At 39.0% G+C, this 23,802-nt stretch overlaps 1 protein-coding gene across 6 annotated transcripts in view; it reads left to right on the top strand.

Moving 5' to 3' along the window:
- The window catches only part of Rab27b (RAB27B, member RAS oncogene family), a 151,343-nt gene that overhangs the window by 96,602 nt on the left and 30,939 nt on the right, over positions 1-23,802 (top strand). Inside the window, exon 1 of one of the 6 annotated variants that reach the window (XM_052742461.1) lies at positions 17,653-17,847. The exons of the other annotated variants lie outside the window; for them this stretch is intronic. The gene's annotated coding sequence lies outside the window, so the exon portion shown is untranslated. Of the gene's footprint in view, positions 1-17,652; positions 17,848-23,802 lie in introns of those variants that run through there. 6 annotated transcript variants of the gene reach the window in all.

Genomic DNA, 23,802 nt, shown 5'->3' with positions numbered 1-23,802 from the left:
CTGACCTCCCATTCTGTGCACCAAAGTGTCCTATGTAGGTTTTGCATTCTTATCTCTGAAAAAAAGACCATAGTATTCCAAATGGAAGCATTGGGCATAAAAAGGAAAAGAAGAACTGCTAACACTCATCATGAGCACAAGGAATTTCTTTGAATGGGAAAAAGTCATACTGGGAGTGGAGGAGGTTTCTGTGCAGACACAGAAAGTCAGTTGAAGCCTGAAGGATATCGGGTGCTAGTCAGGGACAGAACTGAAGAAGAACCAACTAGGCAGAGCCAGACACTTAGGGGATTTCTAGCCTGGAATGAGCATGATGCATTCCAGAACCTGAGAGAAGAGAGTGGAGAGTAGAAAGCAGGAGGCAGAAAGGAGCACGGGTGAGCATGGGCATGGGCCTTGGGAAATCATTGCTGGGACTGAAGAAGACCAAGAAGGCATTGGTAGGGAGTATAGATAAAAACTTGAGAAGAGATCATGAAAAATTTAATTGTGAGAAATAAAACCGATCAAAGAAAATTAGGTTGGCCCTGTCTTTTTTTGGGGGGGGGGCGGTTTCGAGACAGGATTTCTCTTTGTAGTTTTGGTGCCTTTCCTGGATCTCACTCTGTAGACCAGGCTGGCCTTGAACTCACAAAGATCCGCCTGCCTCTGCCTCCCGAGTGCTAGGATTAAAGGCATGCACCACCGCCGCCTGGCTAGTTGGCCCTGTCTTATACAATTGTTTAATGTTCAAATGTGCAAAACTACTTTCGGTAGGTAAAGCTGTTTCATTGGAGGCAGATACAGGCGCATGCTTGGGTGATTTCCAGCAAACAGTTAAGTTTACTCAGTCATTAAGCAAACTTTGCCAGCACTGGACACTGTGTGTTGCTAAAAGACATGGCAGTCCATCTCCACACCATGACTTTCTCCTGTTGATGCTCTTGATTGTTCAAATGCTCTGCTCTACAGCTCTGGACCTGAGGAGTCTACACATCTTGCTTCGTGTTTATTTCCTTCTCTCTTTTCCTTTCCTTTTCCAGTTCCATTTCTATTTCTACCTATTTAAGATATAGAGAATGGGTAAGGTAAAAAGAATGTGGGAAGATTGTGAGGAGTGGAGACAGAGGAACTCTATAAAGAAAAATCATTTGGGTAGGTTAACTACAAGTCTTTGTTTTAGCCTGCCTCTGTAACACATACATTCATTTCCAGTTACAGTGACTCAGGGCCAACACAATCTTCTGCTGCTTCAACTTGCTCAGAGAAGTGAAGCTATTGAAATTGGATAGATGGACACATCAGAAAAAGAAAAGTGGATTCATATCCTATGTCTCCACTCTAACTTAGGCAAGGTAATCAGGGCCCAGGAAGCTTATTATAATAATGATTCAGTACTTAGTCATTACTTAGAGTATATTATTTTCATCAATAAGACATGCTGTAGATAAATATTTATAGCCATGTCCAAATACATAAAATGTAGAATGAAATTAGACTTTTTCTTTTCACAGAGGAAATGAAAAACTGGGTCTTTCACTTTCCTTGACAGCCTCTTGGTCTGCATTCACCTAGGCTGGCCTTGAACTCTTAATCCTTCTGATTAAGCCTCTGGGTACTGGGATTACAGGCCTGTGCCACCATGCCCCTGTAACGGGTCTTTCTTGTTGGACTTTCTTTGGACCACCAGCCCCCAAATAATGACATGGAGACTTATTATTAATTGTGAAAGTTTAGCCTGTAGCTTATGCTTGTTCCCAACTAGCTCTTGTAACTTAAATTAACTTGTATCTATTAATCTGCTTTCTACCTTATGCCTCTTTACCTTTCCTCCATTCTGTACATCTGACTTGCTCCGTGTCTCACTGGGGAAATCCGCCATATACCAGATTATAAACGAGAGTTCCTATATTTGCACGGAAGCCCTACCTATCCTCTCCTGCTTAGCTATTAGCTGTTCAGTTCGTTATTAACCCAGTCAGGTACCTTAGGTAAGGGAAGTAAAACAGAGACACATCTTTACACAGTTTGCTCAAATATCTATCCTGCAACATGTCCCACTAAAATGAGCATCTCTTAGTGCTTAGAAAGAATAGAACCATTTCTAATATCTAGACTAGCTATTTCTTGACTTAGGTGTTTCCTTGGACTGATCTAGACTTTTTGTTGGGGGGGGGGGGTTCAAGACAGGGTTTCTCTGTGTAGCTTTGCACCTTTCCTAGAACTCACTCTGTAGCCCAGGCTGGCCTCAAACTCGCAGAGATCCACCTACCTCTGCCTCCTGAGTGCTGGGATTAAAGACATTTGGGGTGATCTAGACTTCTAATTTTCTGAAGTTTTCCTCTAAAGGCTACAAATGCAGGAATGACACCACCCTATTGCTAATTTTGTAAAACTTTGACTAGACTACAATTCACTAAATGGAAATTTGTCCCCAGTCCCAAGTCCTGGGTCTCTCTACTCAATGATTGATCTTAAACTTCCTAGGGATAATAAAATATAGTATAATCTGGAATGCTGCTGGTCAGTGTTGTGATGTTAGAGCTCCATTGGGGACAGCACAGAAAAAAATCCATGTAAATATTCACACACATGCATGAGAGAGAGAGACAGACAGACAGACAGAGAGAGCATGATGAAACAAGAAGATATATAGTGAGTCATAGAAACAAGACCACTTTTTAATCTTCAGTTGGAAAATAGTGCTAGCTGATAAAGACCACTCCGTAGATATCACATGAGAAAGCCACATACAGATTCACTTTGTCCTGGGATTTCCCCAAAATAATATTGGGTGCTTCTCATTTTGAAGTTAGCCTGTACCATCTTCCCAAATCTCCTTTGTTTGATTTCAGTTTTCCACTTAGCCAATAGGAGAGCCAAGTGGACAAAGGGAGGATGTGTAACTTGGTAGTAACTCTTGTTGTTATCCTTAGTTTAGAGGCTGTCCCTGTCACTGTCAGTGTTGGGAATTGGCAGACTTCGTGAGAATCCATTCTGTTAAGATGACCAAGAGTTCAAGAGTACAGCAAAAGGCTTCTTGTCCAGCATGTTTGGCCCCTCAGTGGGTAGAGTCATAGCAGCCTGGAGATGCGGTCCTCTCTGCAGACTTGAGAAGCCCTGTGCTGCATGGTTCCTGTGTCATTGAATCTGGTGTGGTTTCCCAAAGGCTACAGGATGAGAACTGAGCTGCTGTGAAGGTGACTCTCACACCACTAGCATACTCTCTCTGGTTCCCGACAGTGTTTCTAGTTGAATGTACCTCAAGGCTGCGACTCCTCGCAGCACTCACCCTTGCCAAGTCCTCTTTATCCTCTAAGTCGAGCTGTGTGTGAGATCACGGAAGTAGTTCCCAGAAGGGGCCAGAGTATAGTTGCTTCAGTGAAATGCCATCTTGAGGTAGGGCCTAAGCGGTCTGTAGAACTGAGGTGGATCCTTAAAATCAATCTAGAAGACGTTCAGGATAAAGACTTCCACTTTGAGAACAAGAACTAATTTAAAATGAAAATTCTAGGACCACTCAAATGTTGAGTTCAAATATCCCTGAGCTCAGTTCCCTATATTAATGCCTACTGTTTTGCCCTCCATGACACTGGACATCTCCTTTACCTTAATCATCAAGGCACTTATTTGTAAAATCTTGGTTAGTTGTGAATACCTCAGATATAATACAGCTAGATACTCAATAGGCTAGCTAGCTTGCAACAACCAAACAGATCCTAGTTCTTTCTATTAACGACTTAGAGGACATCTATGGCATATCCATTTATTTCTTTTAAATGTTAATATTCACACAAACTGGGGCAAATAGATAAAGTTTTTTTTTTCCTTACAGGGAATATTCATTCTTCACTATGCTATTTCCAAAAATACAACTTTCTATGATTCAGGAAAGCACGTAATCTTTTATCAAATGTGTGTTATATCTGTTTTTCTCTTTAGCTCTTTAAGGCACTCTGAAGTTGATTCTTACACCTAAAATCTTAACAAGTGATCCAAAAAGTAGCATGGAGAGACCAGTCGGGGAAGGGGACAATTTAGAAGGAAATCTGATACATGTATGAAATGCCACAATGAGTCACATTCCTTTGTTTGCTAATTAACATTAATAGAATAATATAATAGAATAATATAAAATTAATAGAATACATTTAAAAACTCATGAATGTTGGCTATATATCCTTAAAATGTAGCATTTGTGGAACAATATTTTGTAACCAGTAGAAACATTTCTATTATATTATTTTTTCAGAAATTGTGTTTTTAAAAGACATAGAAATTGGAGTGTGAAGGTTAAAAATACCTCAGAGCTGGCTGCTTTCAAATTGATTTTTTTTTCCATAGTAAAGATGTGCTATGCATGGTCACCAGATCCAAAGGACAAACACAACACAAGAAATTGACGAATTATAGGCATTCTTTGGGTTGCACAAGTTCTGACTGTAGTAGCACAGTGCAAATTTTCAGGGAAAGGTCAAGTTAGTTAAAATTAACGATGCTGTTATTACAACAAGAAACTGGCTATCTATTGATTCAGGGGCCTCCTCAGCTGGACTTACACCTCGGATTCCCTGACATTTCCCAACAGGCATCCCCAAATAAAGGAACAACACAAGCAGTTCGGTGATTTCCTAATTCCTGAGCACACTAAAGGTATCTACACAATTCACTACACGGAAACTATTAACTGCCGTCAGAGTGCCTGGCTGCTCCCCTCACCCACCACCGCCACTTCAAGCCCTGGCTTTTCACCACGTGGAGCCTGACAATTGCAATTCAGTCTCCAATGGGACTTCACTACCTCTGAATTTGTTGACTTAAACTACACTTTAAGTGCCTTCTGTGTGGTCAAGACTGTGTGTGCAACTTTCCCTGTAAAGACCAAGTCTCTGCTCTCAAAGAGCCTGGTGATTGGTGCACACCTTGAATCCCAGCACTCCAGAGGCAAAGCAGGGGCATCTCTGTGAGTTCCAGGCCAGCCTGGTCTACAGAGCGAGTTCCAGGAGATCCAGGGCTACATGGAGAAACCCTGTTTTCAAAAACATAAATAAATAAATGAATAAAATAAAGAATGTGGAGCCTGGTAAAGTTCTGTGAGTAGATACCTATAACCCCATAAACTGTGAATTCCTTCTCAGAAGGCAGCATAATAACAAGAAGGAAGGTAAGCCTTAGAGGTCTGAAGTGTAGAGAGGTTGTTGGTTAGGAACACAAATGAAAAGATCTCAATTTGGTGATGCACACCTTTAATCCCAGCTCTCCAGAGGCAGAGGCAGGTGGATCTCTGTGAGTTTGAGACCAGCCTGTTCTACAGAGAGAGTTTCAGGACAGCCAGAGCTACAAAGAGAAACCCTGTCTCGAAAAAAAAATCAAAACAAAACAAAACAAAAACAAAAGCAAAATAACTCTCTACTTACTAAAATTGGGGAAGGAATCACATCAGGAAAACATTAATGAGAGTGGGCCCTGACAAGCTGTGGCGGGAAACAAGGGAAATCTTATACAGATGAAGGTGCTGCCTTGATTTTAAAATAAAGAATTTGGTGGATGAATAATGCATGGTGAACAAAGCTCAAATCCGGGAAAGAGAAAGTGAAACAACCCGGGAAAGGAAAGCAGACATGAATCCATTTGAGGTGCCCATGGCTACTTAATTGGATCTATTCTGGAAAATACCAATCAAGATATAGAGGTCTCTCAGAAGAATTCATAGTGGTAGAAATTAAAAATAATGGCAGGAGATGGCCACTAACATCCTGGAGACCAAGTATCATTTCTCAGGATGGCCTTGAATTGTGGGGAGAATGAGCCACCCTATTGAAGTGATTATTATTATTATTATTATTATTATTATTATTATTATTTTATTGTTGTTGTTAACTATCATTATTTACTTTCTATAAGCAGTGCTCTGTTTTGGTTAATAATGCCATTTAAGCTCTGGTAGACACAGGGAAAATACAATATATATGATTCTATATGCTTATCATCACCGCTAAACTAGAAGAACATATTAAATATACCAGCAGCTCTTAGTTTACAAGTATAGCATCATCCACCCCTTGCCCTCTGACTCACTTCAATGACACTGTCCCCCAGCCACCTTGTGATAGGAGGAGTCATAACTCAGTTGACTGGGACATGCACTACCACATGGGATCCTCAGAGATTTCTAAAGTGATTGAATAAGTCCATTTGGCTTGATTAATAACTGATACCAAGTTGTTGTTCATTTCAGCCCAAATTAGCTTTCTTAATTTTCTTCAGTAGTTTTGTCTTGGCATTGCCATGACTAAAGTTAATACATTTTAAACATAAGATCAGTCTGTCAATGCATAACAAAATACATCTTGATGTTCTGAAAGAACTGAAGAATGGTTTTTAGGTAATAATTATTTTATAGGTTTTAGTAATACATAAAATACTGTTCATTGATTGACGCAGAAAAAACATTAAGTGATTCACTACATTTAGGGAAGTTTCTCTATTTCTTTCTCTCTCTCTCCCTCTATGGCTTTCTCTTCTCGAACCTCTGTTAAGTATCCATCTCTCTCTAGTTCTTTGTTTTCAAAAGCTTAGGAAACGTCTTATATATGACCATCTGGCTGCTGCTCACTGTCCATATGTATTTTTGGTTATTAAACAACAAGTTTGAGAATATACTATGTACCTTCTTATTCTACTTATATGTTCTCTGTGTCCCTTTTGGTTATATGTTCTCTGTGTCCCTTTTGGTGTCCTTCACCCAGGCATGCAAATCTTTCTTTGTTATGAATTTGTTATTTAAAACATAGAATTGTAACCAAGTATGTTTTTATAAAATCCCCCAGCAATTTACCAACAGGCCACATGTTTTGATTATTATATACAAAAAACAAAATGCTAAGAAAATATTGAAATGACTCACATCTGAGTGAGACATGTAATCGATACCTATGAATTTGTATGATTAAAACCATGTTGATTCCTATTTTTCCCTTGGTGCATTGTGTTGCTTAAGTTATTCACTAAGCTGTCATCCAACTCAAATATTCTAAATTTTACCCATCTGTAAATTCATCAATATTTTATATTCTCTTCGGTAAGATCAATGTGATTTTTCCTGATTAGTTTTGAATGTGTGTAAAGCAGTATTACAGGCACCAATCCCTTCTTTGTAAACAATGTCTCTGGGCTTGTTTATAGTATAAAAACGTGAAGAGAAAGGCATAAACACTGTTCCTAGGGAAGGAAACATAAATAAATAAATACTATTACTGTAAATATTCCCATGGAAGGAAATATAAATAAATAAATACTATTACTATTCCTAGGGAAGGAAGAAGCCCTTCTTGGAAAACGTACGAGTATTTTATGAATCACTTTACATTACCGATGTTTGACCTGGCTGTCAAGGGTGAAAGCATGCACCACTGTTACACCATTGTATTACAGACTGACCATCACTTTTGCCTTGGCTTTTTGACTCTTCCCAGGAAGCATAGTTTCTTGTTTATGCGTAGCAAAAATCCCAAGTCAAAAACAGACTTGTGAAAACAGTTTGGGGCAAAAAGAACTTAAAGCTGAGTGGCTTATGTGGATGGTACCAGAGTGACCTGGAGTTTCTAGAACTGCCTTCATTCGGACATCTATTACATCACAGATCTAGGGTTGCACCAGTTAGACTCCATGTTCTGAGCATCTGCTCACCCTTACAGAAAGGGCATTGGCTCTCGTGCCAGTAGAAGCTATTAAGTCGGTCCCTAAAAAAAGGAATTGGCCTTAGATTTTGAGGCTTTTCCACCATCACAGTCTAAAACATGTGACTAGATATCTGAGAATAAGTTCCCAGTGTCCCATGTACTCGTGAGTATTCTGAGCATATGTAAAAATACTCATCAGAGATGCTGCAGTTATACCCTGTAGGCTGAAGTCATAGTAACTGGCCAAGAAGCCCATGCATTCTATCAAGAATGGTGAATGTTTTTCAGAGCCAACCTCAGTCAACTACTGAAACAAAAGTAGGCTGATAGGTGACAGTAGGCTCTCCAAACATGCCCATAGTTGCAAACCAAATGGGCAACCTCAGACACGTGATCGTAAAAAGGCTCTTGGCTGACTGTGCTTTGGAAGTTTCACAGGAATCTGAGAGTGATTTTTAACCTAAGTTTGTTACCCTTTGTTTCCTTTAGAAACAGAAGCCAGTGCACTATTCAATTCAATTTATAGGCTGCCAGCCTAGACAAACAGACGCCTCCCACAGAATGAGGGATTAAAATTGAGGCATTACAAAGAGGTAACAGTTGCCTTTCCTTAATGGCAAAATCATACCTTATTAATTATGGTGAACAAAATGACATCTGGCATTGCTACATGAACATGTTAGACAATGTTGTGAACTATCAAGTAAGATCAAGTGTCTTAGGTATCTAATTAATAGCCCAAAAGCAAACTTAATTGATTCACCATGGGAAACTCTGTTGCTGGTTCTTCTTTCTTCTTAAAATTCATTTGGTCCTGTTTTCCTGCATGCATTTCCTTTATCCTCAGATAAGAATCTTTTTCAAGACAGTGACGTTTGTAAAAACCAACAAAGCAGTATTTGCTTCACTGTTGGTGAGAAAGGATAACCGAAGGGCTGGAGAGATGGCTCAGTGGATAAAAACACTCTCTGAGCATGAGGCTGGAGTTAGGATCCCAACACCAACCTAGCCAGAAACATAGGACTCCAGATTCAATGATGGACACCACCTCAAAGGAATATGGCAGAGAGTGACAAGACACAAGAAGCCTGCTCTGGCCTCTACAAGTAAACAGGTGCCCATACCTGCAAGCACATGTGTACACACACCACAAACACATGTGCATAGCACACGTGAACATGTGAAAAAATGCGGGGCTATCTAAGTAGTTTCTTGTGTTATTGTATCATAATGAAAGCCTGGATCTAATAACTATTAAAATTCTCAGATTTTATGGTATTTTCTATTTAAAACTACTAGGCCAGTCAGCAAAACACACTGATGTAATTTACAGTCTCATTTTATGGCACGCAGTTTAAGACTATTTTTCCAAGAAGGTTTTTGTGAAGGTGTGTGCCTAAAAGAAAATTAAAACAAATAGTCTCAACTAATCATTAGTCATAACCAGTTTGTCAGGACATCTTCAAGTACCTATCACTATGATAGACAGAAATCTTTTTCCTCTGTTTACTGGTAAAAATCAAACACTGACTAAAATATAAGAAACCCATTGCTACCAGGAGTTACCTGTAGTCACTCTCAAGAACCAAAGGCTTATTCAAATAAAGCATTACTCTTGGTTTGAAAGGATGCTGCAACTGATAATCTTGCCCCAGGTTTGCTAGTTTTCAGACAAAAACATTTAAATTCCCACATTCTTCTTTTTTATTTTTTTTTAAAAAAGGAGCAATTACATATTCATTTCCAAAATGGCAGGACTTGTCCTTCAAGTTTATCTGTAGTTGAAACAGGTTATTGTATCAGCAAGAAACACTACCTGACTGGGGATAATAATAAATGTCTCCTTGTAGCTGAAGTTTTCGAAGTTATAGAGATACAGTGGTGCCCTATAGAGCTGATGCTTACTAAAGGTTGTTGGGCATGAAAAACTTACAACTCTAGATTTTCAACCACATGCATTCTTTGTTTTAGTGGCAATCGGCTCCCCACTACTGAGGACACACATATTGACTGCTTCTAACTCATTGTAAGAGTAACTTACCTTGAGGTTCTTTGTAAAGTAGTATCAAGGATGATACTTCACTTTTGCCTTCTGTTTTCTCTTCTTATTCTCTAGAGACTGGGATGGTATTAAACACACTGAACTACTAGCATGGCACCTGGTAATCAATCTAAATAATGGGTGCAGTTAAATCTCCTTGGTGTGGACCTGCCACATATCAGCAGAGTCAGGAGATCAACGTCAAAGTATTATGAAAGAAAACAGTAAACTGGCTTGCTGGGAAACTGGACACAGCTTCATCTTTAGTTCAGTCTGCTTGATTCTAAGACTTTAAAGTACCAGGCAGTCAAAGGAGACTATAGTCTCCTAAAATGTAATGCTAATGCAGAATCTTTTTACAATGCTTCTTTAAGTTTGACTGAATGGAGTTAGTCACTTTTTTCTTCCTTTCAGATTACAAAGTATAGAATATTTTATTTTAAAAAAGCACAAACTTGGACCAGTCACCCCAATAGGCTATCATCAGAATGCTGAACATTCATTTGGATAGGTTTAGGCAAATGTTCTGCACATAAGGCAGGTAGGATAAGAGCCATAGAATGAGAAGGATAGACATTCTCTAAGTGTGCTATGGCTTGTTGTGTTACACTGTTCCTGAGGAAAGACGAGTAAGTGTGCTTTTACCCCAGATAGGAAAGTCATAACAGACCAAAGTAACATTATTACCAAAGTCTGCCTTGGTGAAACAATTAGTTTGGTGAAGTTATTTATAGGAATATGGGCAAGATATTACTTGCAACATGTGCACAACTTGACAGTAGCTGTATCATCAAAAGTCCATCCCAGCATGGCGGATGAATATCTGAATAACTTGTAAGCAGCTCCTTGTATATATTTATTGCTTGTATAACCTTGGGGAAGAACATGGGGCCTTGCATATATGGTAAGTTTCAGGGACTTCCTAAGACTTATGCATTTATCTCCTGAATCTTGTTTCAACTCCAAGGAATTTATGCAGGAGTTCCCTACTAATCAGGGTGGGATCTAAGATTAAAAAGGTTCAACTGTAGGAATCAAGTCAAGTTCATATATAAATCAGGCTATGCAATTATGTTTTATACATGTATATCATCTCTAGGACATAACTTTGTATGGGGGATACTGGATTAGCCATCAGCTATGGCCAGTGACCATGAGTTAAAATACCAGTAGTTTGTGAATGTCAATAATCAAAAAAATTCATTGAAGGAATGATCCATGAAGTTTGGTTAGTGCTGGAGAAAAGTCCAGGATGGAGAAAACCAGTGAATACTCATTCCGTGAGATATTAGTTTTCATTTAGAATTCCTGAGAATCTACATCACTTTATCCTGAAGGAGTGGGCTGATAATACAAACACATTTATCATTCTTTTTGCCCCTTGAACTGCCTTTTATCACTTTTTACCTTTATGTGGCATCAGTGTGAAAAGGGAATTATGGTGGGAGCCAGAGGAAGACTGATACTAGGTTTAATGTCTTTTCATCATCATATTAGAAAAATAATCTCACAATAGAAATTGTTGTATTTATCGTAAGGAATTGGACCAAAACTCATTATAATTTCCCTTAGAAAGCTTACCATCATAATGACTGGTCATATAGCCTGATACATTGTCTACATTTAGGATGGGAGTGTGTTTGGGAAGATAAAATTCCTCCTGGATTTTATCCCAGCAAGAATTGTTATAAAATGCTCACCTAATTAAGAAAAAGGAAATTGTGAAGTAGGTTAATATTGTTTTCCTTTTAGTTTTCTTAGTTATGTTCTGAAGAGTTCTAGATAGAGTTACTCAATGGGGAAACACCCAGAGACCTAGGCCCCTGAGGCTCACTCTGGCTGTTTCCTTGGATCCATATATTTGGTCTATTCTCTGGCAAACCCATAAGGTTTGCAAAATGTACATGTCTCCAGTTTATTCTGATATGTTCTCTTCTATTTGCTAATCTGGCTTTTGAAATGTTGATGGAATCGGTCACTAAAGTGGAAAATGTTAATTTCAGAGACTATACACTGATTAACAATTAATAAGGGATTATTTGAAGTTTTGTCTACTGAAGAAAATGTATCTGTAATACCTAAATCAATATTCAGGATGCCTTTTTTAGACTTTCACAAAGAGAAGAAAAATTTGAATTTTCTAACTTAAAAATTCTCATTTAGGCTAAACAACCTGATGTGATCCAATCTTTCCATTTTCTTTTTTCTTTCTTTCTTTCTTTCTTTCTTTCTTTCTTTCTTTCTTTCTTTCTTTCTTTCTTTCTTTCTTTTTCTCTCTCTCTCCTCTATTTATATATTTATTTATTTGTATGTGTACATAGATTCCTATGTCACAGTACACATGTGGAGGTCAAAGGATAACTTTGTGCAGTCCATTTTCTTCTTTCACATTTCTATGGTTTCCAGGCATCTAAGTCAGTTCCCAAGATAACAGAGCAAGTGCCTTTACCCACTGAGCCATCCTGCCAGCCCTGTTGTGTGTTAGCTCTCCTACCATAAAGACATCTCTTCCAAGGACTATTGAACATAAGTCCAGAATTGGATGTTTTGAGACAATAGCTTTCCTGTTTAAAGTAGCCATCAAGCAGTTATGAAATACTGTCTAATGTTCAAGAAAGCAGTAATGTGTCTTTGAGAGAAAATGAATATGGTGGACAAACCTCATTCAGGATAGGATATAAAGCTGATGACCAGGCCCAATGTGAGTGAATCAATAATATACATTAGACAAGGTATCTGTAAACAGAAACACAGGGTGTAAGTGATTCAGCAGAGGTTCACAGCAACATGTGTGTTGACAGAACCTGACCACCTTGAGGACCAAGACTCAACTGCATTTGCTTCCTCCTGTGAGAGGATGTGCAAACATTTAGAAACAAAAATTCAATCAGCTGCCTAAAAGAAGAAGGAAATCAAGCATGGATGGAATCCACATCATCCAGAAGCAGAGAGTGAAAAATGGTTTCATTGGGGGAAATTTTGATGGTTAGTATGTGTGGGCAAAAACCTGAACTCTTCTGAGTTCTCTGTTAAGACACACACAGTTGGCTAGACTTATCATATTAAACAAAGAATACCAGGATTTTAGCGAGTTTTTTTTTTATTGTATTCCAGGTAATTTTAAGCATACAAAGAGCAAGGCCTCTAATTGTAGTTTTGCAAATGAAATGGAAATGGACTTCCTAGAACTCTTATCAACAGTAAGAGGCTGTGGCATTGACACTGTTTTCTTGTCATGAAAAGGCATTTTTTTTTTGGCAAGGTTCAAAAGCTCTGGAGCACTGACATGGACATATAGTTCTGTCACATAGTATTATTGACAACTTTTTTTCCAGCTACAGTTGTTAAAAGGCCTGAATTAAGAATCATGATACTGCCTTATCTGAAGTGTTGATGTGTAATGGTGAAAAGTTCACAACTTGACTATGGGGTAGTCAAGGTTGCCTCAACCCTACTGTGTTCTCCTTTGGTTCACAGCAGCTAGATAGGGCTGTGACAGGCTGGCCCCCTGTCTAAATATCTGCTCATGATGTGTTGTTACTTGTCAGAATTCTGACAGCCATTGGAGAGCCAATGGACCCCTTCTCGATAAAGTAATGCCTTTGTGTACACTGTTTATAAAATCAGCTTAAAAAATCCTTCAGTATTGGTTTTCAATGGCCATATTTGAGAGGTGATGTTTTCTTTTCACTTCCTACAACTCTCAACTCTGTAGATGAAAACAGACTGTGGGATGTAGAGAATATACACTGTAGAAGACAGACCCTTGGAGTCTAGAGATTATACACTGTAGAAGACAAACCCTCAGAATATGGAGTACAGACAGTAGATTTGAGAGAAATCTTTATAGAACTATTCACAGCAGAAAACTAAGCAACCTCTAACATGTTCCTATTTTTGATAAGCTATGAAAATAATGCTGGTTTGATAAACTATGTGGCATTTTTTCCCTCTGGCAAATATTGACTCATAGTTTTAAAATAATAATTCACTAAGGTAGGCTCAGGGTAGAAGTTTAATCTCAGTCATTAAATCCTCTATAATTTATTAAAATTGCATCATACCACAAAAACTACTAGCCATTTTTGTTTGAAATCCTTTAACTCTGAAGGATGATTAACAAACTTGTAGATTATTTCCTTTTGTGCCATGTCCAAATGAATAAGCCAGGGTCAGTCTCCCTACTGGGAAAATCGGGAGAACTTTCTAAAAGGTGAACTCCCAATCAAATCTGGTCACATTTGCAAAAATGCTGTTCATAAGCAGTTTTCCTGGTGCACGGGCAGTGCACAGTGTATACTTGTGAACTTGCTTAAAAAGGAACAAAGAAGGAAGGCAGGGAAAGAAGGGAGGGAAGGAAGGAGGGAGGGAGGGAGAGAGGGCTAATTTGCTTCCATGTCATGTTCCACAGCAAGGGAAGTGATGCTGGAATGTGAAGCCACTTATTCATCATTTTTCTCTCTTCATTAAACTTCATGCCTAGTATTCTGACATTTAAGGAACATGTATTCTGGAAGGTTGTAGCATGCCGAGTTGTATTTGAAAGGAATAGGCTGGAGACTCTGACAGATCTGGATTCGAATTACAGGCCTGACTTGAGCTGTGTGGTCTTGAAGCAAAACGCTTACCTTTTTGAGTTTCAGTCCTTTAATTTGCAAACCGCCCTTGATTCTTGTGAGAATTAAATGAATTAATATATGTAAAGTGACCAGCATAATAACAATTCAATGAGAGGTGGTTAATATTAATTTTTGCTGCACTCTGGCAACTCAACAAGTGGTTATCAGTACTAATTCTGTTTACATATGACACTGCAAAATCAGGGTACAATAAATTCAAGTATTTAAATCATTCCTGTTAGTTTTTTCTTTTTCCATTTAGCTAAAATAGAATTACAACCTTGTAATTTGATTGGTTGTGGTTTTTCTCTACTGGTCTCCATCTGCTACAGAGATAGACATACTAAGTGGACAGTGGGAAGACCACAAGACCTCAGACTTATACACACACACACACACAAAAAACTACCAGCAACTAAGGAATGCTAAGAGTGAGAGAAATAGTCTTTCCCAGAGAAGAGTATATCAACTGGTTATCTAATACCAAACGGTCAGCCCTGAAAAACATGCATACAAGTACCATTACACAGACTGAAGAGGGTGTATTAGGACTATGTGTGTATGTATACATATATATTACATACATATACACATATGCACATAATAACAATTAATGAAAAAAGAGGCCCCGAATTTGAAAGAAAAGAAGGTGGGGTATATGGGAAGGTTTGAAGAGGGAAGAAGGAAATGATGTAATTATATTGTAAGTTCAAGAATAAGAGAAATTATATATATATATACATGTATATAATAATGTAGTTATATATGTACAGTTACATCATTTCTGCCTCTCTCTCCTACCCTTCTTATGCGACTCCTCCCATACTCATGTCCTCCTCTTCTTTAATTGTTGTTGTTACATATACATATAAACAAATAATATGTGAATACAACCTGTCGAGTCCAGTAGGTGTTGCCTGGATGTATATGTTTCTAGGGATGACAACTTGATATTGGATAACCAATCACAGGGCTCCATCACTGGGGAAAACTAATTGTCCCTCTCTCAGCAGTCCTTAACTGCTTGTAGCATTTCATCTAAGTGTGAGTCTACGAGGTCCCCTATGTTCCATGTTGGGATTGGTATCATGAGTTAGTTTTATCTTCATACATCAAATTTTAGCTTCTGCTAGAAATTACTTAAGTTCACAATAATATTCATTCTAAAATGTCTATTATTTTCTGTGGCTCAGAAGTCAAAATGCAGAATAATTACCCAGCAAGAAGTGGTCGTTCCTGGATGGCACAGATGCTTCTGTCCCTCTTGTTTTGTACAAGAATTAGCAAGCTATCTGGAGCTGTCAAATGAAATATAGGCCATGCAATTCAATTGGGACATATGCGTACTACAAATTAATTGGTGTTTTATCTAATATCCAAATGCAACTGGATTTTCTGAACCTTAATTGCTAAATCTGACGTCCTTAAATTGCTAATCACATTGTTTTATCTTGACTTTTTGTTTTGTCCACTGAGTTAGGTCACCTGGGGTAGTTTACAACTCTTCACACACACCTCAGATGCATTTCATCAGACTCTCTGAAGGCTAGAATTTTGCACAATTCTTTTAAAATCACTGAGGGTCTTTAACTGAGAAGCAATTTACACCTGCGTACACACACTCAACACCGACACATAAACATATCCATTTTATGTTTCTGGTTCAGTGAGTTTTAACAAACAACACATACCTATTTTTACTAATATCTTTTAGCAATCACTCAAAAGTAAGTTTTCTTCCTAGGACGTGAACATTCTGCAAGTATTCCCGAGATGTACACTTGACTAACATGAGAGTTCTTTATTGATCATCCTCATTTAAGTCTAATAAATAAAATGGGAATTATTATTAATGATTATTTGCTGTTATGAAACATACCAATTTTTGTACCAAAAAGTACAAAGACTGAAAAGAAATAGTTGGAGTATTTCATACAAAGAACTCACCTATACCTACTGAAGATCTCACCATCTGCTGGGTCTCACCTCACCAGTGGTGTTTTTCCCTACCCATCCCTTCTTACAAAGGGATCTAAGATCCAGGCTGAAGAAATTGTTCAAGCAGCTGGTAATTAGGCAAGCTATTTATTCAAACCACAATCTGAGCCCAAAGTCTTTACAAAATACTTCTTAATTTGTTGTAACTTTGAAATTCCTCCTTTCTGAACCGAATTCCCAGATTCCAACTTTTTTTTTTTTTTTTTTTTTTTTTTTTTTTTTTTTTTTTTTTTTTTTTTTGGTTTTTCGAGACAGGGTTTCTCTGTGTAGCTTTGCGCCTTTCCTGGATCTCGCGCTGTAGACCAGGCTGGCCTCGAACTCACAGAGATCCGCCTGCCTCTGCCTCCCGAGTGCTGGGATTAAAGGCGTGCGCCACCACCGCCCGGCCAGATTCCAACTTTTAATGCAGGGAGTGAGCACAGTGGTTTCTCTGACTCGGCTGAGGTCTGACCGACAAGATGCCTTCTAGAAAGAATCAGCCATTCAAGCCAAACAAGTCAAATTCTGACTCAAGTGTCTTCTATTTCTGTTTAAGGCTTTACGAGGTGGAACTGGATTTTATGTTTGTTGGTTCACCTGCCCTGGATCACCTGAGCATGAAAAGCTAATGACAAAGAGTTGAAAGGACAGAATTGTTACAAGTTGTGGTTTAGGGGAAAGGAAATTGGTTCTTATGCTAATTAACTTTGCCACGCTCTTCAAACTGTGAATGTCATACCCTTAACATGATGTGAGAGTGAAATAAAGAACTAAATTAAAACACTAGGCGTCAATATCTTGTTCCTGCATTTTCCGAGTATCTTCATTCTCTTCCTTTACGGATGTGTTCTTTTTTTTCCTTTTGACATGTGTGGTGTAGATACAAACCACAAAACCATGGGAGTTTCTGCACAGAGAACACAGTGTGAATATCTGTTTCAGGGTCATTTCCTGACAAGGGTATCTTCCAGTGAACTTGAGTCATAAATTCAGAGAGGAAAGAAGAAACTGACTTAGCTGGGTTCGTTTGTCTCCATATTTACAGCAATTCTGAAATCCTCTTGCAAATAATTGATGTTTAGTAAATGTGTATTCAACTTATTGGACTATTTTGATACAGTCTTTGAAAAGTGAGCCTGTGCTGTGGTCTGGGTCATTTAGGAAAGGGAGTACCATGTTATTGATGGCACAAGTGTTCAGGGACTGTGAAGGCAAAATTCAATCTTGATTTCTTTTGATTTCAACAGTCTTCGTTCACCTGGAAAGCATCTTGAGGAGGTCAACTGAATTTAAAAAAAAAAAAAACTCAACATTCACCAAAATACCAGATGGGTATGCAGTGGAGGCTCCAGGAACATCATCAAACAGAGAAAGTTTTGGATGCCTGGCAATCTGTGGCAAGCCGTGGACTGGCTTTTACCAGAACACATGAAACCACAATTTGAATGATTCTAGTAATTAGGGATTGAGGGTGAGCCCAGAAGCCAAAGAACAATGCTGTGACAGCAACAAAGGAATTGTAAAAACCGTGAGAGCAGAGAATTGCAAAGTAGGTTGACTTCTTGGTGCTTTGAATCTCTAACTTCTGTCTTTTTCAGAAAGTGTGAGGATCGAGTGTGCCTTAACCTCCAGTACGTCCTCATGCTGGTTTTTGTTGCTCCACTTTCTTTTGGTCAAAAGATTAGATCTCACAGACTCTTGGAGGAATATGTATCATTCCCATCAGGACTTTTTAACTGCCCACCCTTTGTCTAGCTCAGACCTTTGAGTATCACCCACCCCCACCCCAAGGCTTTCATTCATTTTCCCCTCTTTCTTCAGCTGGCTTTTGTTTCTTGTAGTTTTTGCTCTGTGGCTTTCTGCCTGTGGCTTCTTTTACATGTGGAACCCAGTAAGGCATGCATTTTCATAAATCCTAGCTGAGTGCTTTGATAACTCCCCTTTGCCCCCCATCATTTCACTGCATCTCATTTTAGACTTGTCTATCAGTAAAAGTGCAGATTGTAATAGATTCAGTTAGATGATTCCAGTGAAGAGAAGATTATTCACAATTCCATTTAGACTCTGAAGAGCTCAACAAAGAGGGTTGAGACCAGCTACCATACAAATAGTTGGAATTTAACATAACGGAGCCCTACAGTCAGCTTAAAACAAAATTATGTGGGAGGAGAGATAGGAGCTTCACTTTGGAAATCCTCTCACAATTTCTTAAGTGGCCTTCCATCTGTCCATCACCCTTATTCTAATTATTGCTAGTTTCTCTTCTACTCTATCGCTGGGGAATTCACTGATGCAAGTTGCCCCATTCCAGTCCTTTCCTGTTTTGCCCTCCCTAGTAAACAGATAGTTTGTGTCTCTTGTTACTAGGAACACTACTGAGTCCTATTGCCTCAAAGGACTTGGGTGATTATGGGAGGCAGTGAGTTTAATGACTTTACCGAATCAACCTATTTCATGAAGACTTCAGGCTGAATGACTGGACAGATGCTAAGGGCCAGGCATGTCTTCCAGTATATTCAAAAACTGTCCACAGAGGCTAATTTAAGAAAGTGCTAAGGGTAGAGAATGTGGTTTAAAAATAAGAGATTTCTTTCAGCCAGCCTTTGTCACATAGTTAACTTCATTTAAAAATACATGATTATTGGTTCATAAATCATGTGAATTAAGAGCCAGACCTGTTGTAAGATCTTTGTAATGTGGGTCACAGCAATTCAACATAGTTGAAATCTGGCCATGAATTCAGTCCCTTAGAGAGAAATCAGTTTATCATCTGTTGAAGGGTCAAGTCCAATGTAAAAACCATGATAACAACTCCTCCATTATATGTAACACGGTTTATGAGGGTTTCATTGAGATTTCTTCAAATGCTTACCATTCTTATACACATGAGGCAAAACTCTTCATTGTGTTTGAAATGTGGATTACTTGCATTATTGGCCATCAAAATTTGATGTCCGACATAAATGGTCGCTTCATCAACAGCTTTCCATACAGATAGAAGAGAGTTTTGGAGGTAGTGTTTCTTTTGAGTGAGACTCTCTAATAACTTTACTCTGAAGCATGCAAACCTCCCAAGCATCCTGCCATTCCACCATCCCCAACACATATTGCTGCTTGGTAAGGTCCTGAAAACTAAGGAAGCAAAACTATAATCTGTGTGCTCACTTGGGGTCATCTACAGTGAAGCCTTGTGGTGGGTTGTTACATTGATTTCTTCTGTAAGTTTAATACATAAGGTCACTTTGAGGGAAAAAGATACTTTTTCTCATGCAGAAATTTCAGTTTTAGTTACTGTATGAGATGAAGCTCTCTAAGACCCATAAATTTATTATACAAATCAGAATTAGCAGGACATATGTTCACCAGACATTAGTTGAGCACCTGTTCTGGTCTAGGCTCCAAAAGCAAACAGGATAAGTGGGGATTTTCTCCTCCCTGAGTTCAAGCTCTACATGCGAAGGGAAGTGATAATAACTAAGGTGAAAGCTGTTGGCTAGGTACTGGGACTATGTACTAACGGAAGCAGAATAAAGCCTTAGCAAGTGAATGTAGAGCTAGCTTCAGATGTAAATGGATGTCCATTAGATCTCTCTGAGGAAGAACTGTTGAAGCTGAGAACTGAATGATAATTAGTAGACAGCTGTGAAAATGCAGAGATGTTAAGCATAATATAGGGTAACCGCGAGCATTAAGACCATGAGACAGGCTAGGACTCATCTTCTTTACAGAACCTAGAAAAGCAGGTGTAGAAAATTAGCAGGAAACTTCTTGAAGTCAGATCACAAGTCAGATCATATTTTGGTTCTGGTCTGTTTTCAGTTTAATAGGAAGAGGACAAATTAAGAGGCTTTTGTTGGTTGCAAGGACCATGCATTTTATCCATGGGGACCCCTCTGAGAATGAAAGTGGACACTGGTAACAGAAGACCTGGACGCAGGGTCTGTGCTGAGTGACCTGTGGCTTGTGAGGTTTTAGCAGCTTTTAGCTGTTGAGGTGGGTGAGGGCAGAGACCAGTGGATGGGAACGTTTAAATCATTTCATTTGGGCCCCAGATACATGACGTGTTCTCTGTACAGTAGGTGTTCAGTGTATGTTTGTGAGGTGAGTGAATCTAGGAGCATATCATCTTTGCTTTATTTATTTATTATTTATTTATTTATTATTTATTTATTTATTTATTTATTTATTTATTTATTTATATTGTGTGTCTATGATGCCCTGCCCCGTGTGTGTATGTATGTGTGTGTGTGTGTGTGTGTGTGTGTGTGTGTGTGTGTGTGTGTAGTGTTCTGCATACATGAAGGTGCCAAGGAGGCCAGAGGAGAGCACTAGAGCCCCTGGAGCTGGAGTTACGGGTGGTTATGAGTCTCATAACAGGAGTCCCGAAAACTCATTTGCAAGGGCAACAAGCGCTTTCAACAGCAGAGCCTTCCGCAGACACCAGGCCCTTGCTTTATGAATGGAGCTGTACTAGAATTGATTGTGAAATCTGGTCCTGATCACATGCCCCACCCATTCTCCCCACCACACACACATACAGGGTTAAATTCATGTTCTTTCTTTTATTTTTTCCCTTTGGTTTTTTGAGACAATATTTCGTAATGCAACCCAGATTGACATGGCTCTTGATCTTTAGCTCAGGCTGGCTTTGAACTGATAGCAATCCTCTTGCCTCAGCTTCCTGATTGCTGAGTTTGCAGGCCCACGCTACCATGCCTACTTTGTCAATATACACCTCATAGTAATTGTTTTTAAATGTTTTAAAATGAACCCCCCTCCCCCACTTTTCTACCTTTTTTTCTTTATTTCTTCTTTTCAGGCTTCAATGTTCTACGCAGAGATTCTATGACTGTTCAATATGCTAGTTTTTATCAAAGGCAGGGACAAGAAAGGACCTTAAGGAAGTGTCACTGGGCAGCTCTTTTATCTTTCCTTTGAAGCATCCACTATCACAGCTGATGCTGAACTCTGGAAGCTCCAAGTGGGCAACCGCATTAGGTTCAGTTCAGCAGGATGGTGGGATGTTTGCCCAACCTGTCACTGCACCTGACACGAACATCTGTCAAGTTTGTCCTCCTCTGTGCATTGATGATACCGCTTTAATTCCAGATAAGGAGACCTAGGAATGACCTGCATCGTACCCCATCAAACAAAAGACAGCGTATCTCAGCTGATCGTAGTGGCATATGCCTGTAATACCATAACACCAGCAACCAGGGAGATAAGGCAGGGGGGTTATAATATTAAGGCTAGTCTGTGCTACATAGGTAGATCATGTCTCAAAAAAAAAATCAACAAGAAAAAGAAGATATTTCACTCTTCTAGTTTGAATCATAGATATAGAAAAAAAATTCCAGTTTATATTGAATAAATTTGAGTTGTTAGTTAAATATATTTCTGAATTATTCCACAAACTTCCCCAACAGAAAATATCAAATAAATAGTAGACTGGGTTTTAGGAATTGCGTCAGAAGCCTGGTAGTGTTTCAGTGTGCTCTGCTGTGTGCACACATGTGCAAGTTCAGGTGTTCATGTATTTGCATGCTTGAACATGTGTGCAATCACATGCATGTGTAGGTGGGCTTGCATCTGCATGCCAAAGGACCATGTTCATCTTTTACAGTCAAGGCCTGCTTATCCCAGTCTGTGCTGTTTGCTTGAAAAACATTTTTTACCTATGTCTTCATCACCAGCCCTCGTAGTTTATTCATTTGTGTTGTTCACGAAAATCTCATATCTACTGTGAGATATAGTATGTTGTTTGCTAACATTTGTGATTTTTTCCTCAAAACAGCTTATTTTCAATCAAATTTATAAAACTAGTTTCTGTTTTAGACACTACAGAACATCATCTCCTTCAGATCGTGTTTGAAGATTTTAAGGTGTTCACTATCGTGCCCCCACTTTTACTTAATGTTAGCCTTTTATTTTTAATATAAATTAGATAGCTAACTGCTGAGGGGCTAATTATCCAAGAAGGGCAGTGGCAAGTTTATTTTAAAATATAAATCTCCATTAGTCACACACGAGGCTATGTGTCCACAGAAACACACAGAGAAATGTGAAACATTTCTGGTCTCCTATTCTATGCACTTGAAATTTATACCTCCGAAATTTAATATGCATGCCTTCAGTCTTCAAAGCCAACACTGTCTCCTTTGGGATAATATCATCTACTGGGACTACTTCTGGCAGCAAGACCATGCTTTTGTCTGGAAGGAACTTCCCACGGACAGTTAAGGTTACTAGAAACTGATGAAGCAGGGTAGGAAAAGGAAGAGGTGTATTTTTCCTCATGAAAACGCAAAGTGCATGGGAAGATTATTCCTGCTGAGAGCCAAGAACTTCTTTGAGATGCAGACCATCAGTCAAATGGACTGTGTCACTGTTGGACGTCCACTCTTGGTGACAATCTATGGCAATTGCTCCCCACCATTAACATTAGCCTTTCAGGGTCTGGCTTAAAGTGCTAAGTTTATCTATTGTTTTCCTTAAAAGTCTCAGAAATTAACACATCAGTCTTTTATGGAAAAGAGAAAGATCAATTCCAGAACGCAGACAAAGCTTCTTTTAAAAAATCACTTTGTTTACATTTATTTATTGACTTGGGCTCCCTCTCTCTCTCTCTCTCTCTCTCTCTCTCTCTCTCTCTCTCTCTCTGTGTGTGTGTGTGTGTGTGTGTGTGTGTGTGTGTGTGTGTGTGTGTGGTCAGAGGACAACTTGAGGGAACCTGTTCTCTCCTTACCCTCAAGGGACCTAGGGATTGAAATCAAGTCATCAGGCTTGGCAACAAGCACTTTTAATCACTTTACTGTCTTGTAGGCCCATAAGAGCTTCTTTTTTTAAATTGAAGATTTAATTGATTTTATGTTGTATTTATGAGTGTTTTGCCTGGATGCATGTAAGTGTACTATGTGCATGCTTGATGCCTTCAGTGGCAAGAAAAAGGATGCAGGTCTCCTGGAATTGCAGTTGTGAGCACCCCTGTGGTGCTGGAAACTGAGCCAAACTCGGGTCCTCTGGAAGAGCATCAAGTGCTCTTAACCACTGAGCCATCTTTCCAGCCCCGACTTCTTTAGGAACTGTTATATAACAGTCTTCCATTTAGCTAAACTTCAGCTCCTGGTTTTGTTCTTTCTGATTTTGGATTCTTCCTCAAGAAGAAGTGTGACATATCTGAGCAGTGAAGAGAATGTATTTCTAACTTAAACACACTTCTTCAGTTTTAGGAAGCATTAAGCAAAAATACAACTCACTATTCCACTGGGAAACTTTTCATAAGTGTAATTTCAGCAGAGTGTTCTTCCCAGACCCACACCCAGCTACTCACCATGTGAAAGCTAATACTCTGGGATTGAGAACTAATGGAAGGAAATTTGGGTTTATTTCAGGCCCGTACCCTGAGAAGATGAGGAGAAACGACTGGGTTCCAAACAAAGACCACCAAAGGGAACTCAGGGACAGGAAATGCTTTTCTTCCGGGGAGGAAATGTCGCTGTGCAGG

Source organism: Peromyscus californicus, unplaced genomic scaffold (genome assembly GCF_007827085.1).
Source record: "Peromyscus californicus insignis strain IS unplaced genomic scaffold, ASM782708v3 Scaffold_17__1_contigs__length_78620276, whole genome shotgun sequence".
NCBI lineage: Eukaryota > Metazoa > Chordata > Mammalia > Rodentia > Cricetidae > Peromyscus > Peromyscus californicus.
Note: the sequence above shows the minus strand (reverse complement) of the source record. Positions and strands in the feature narration are given on the sequence as shown.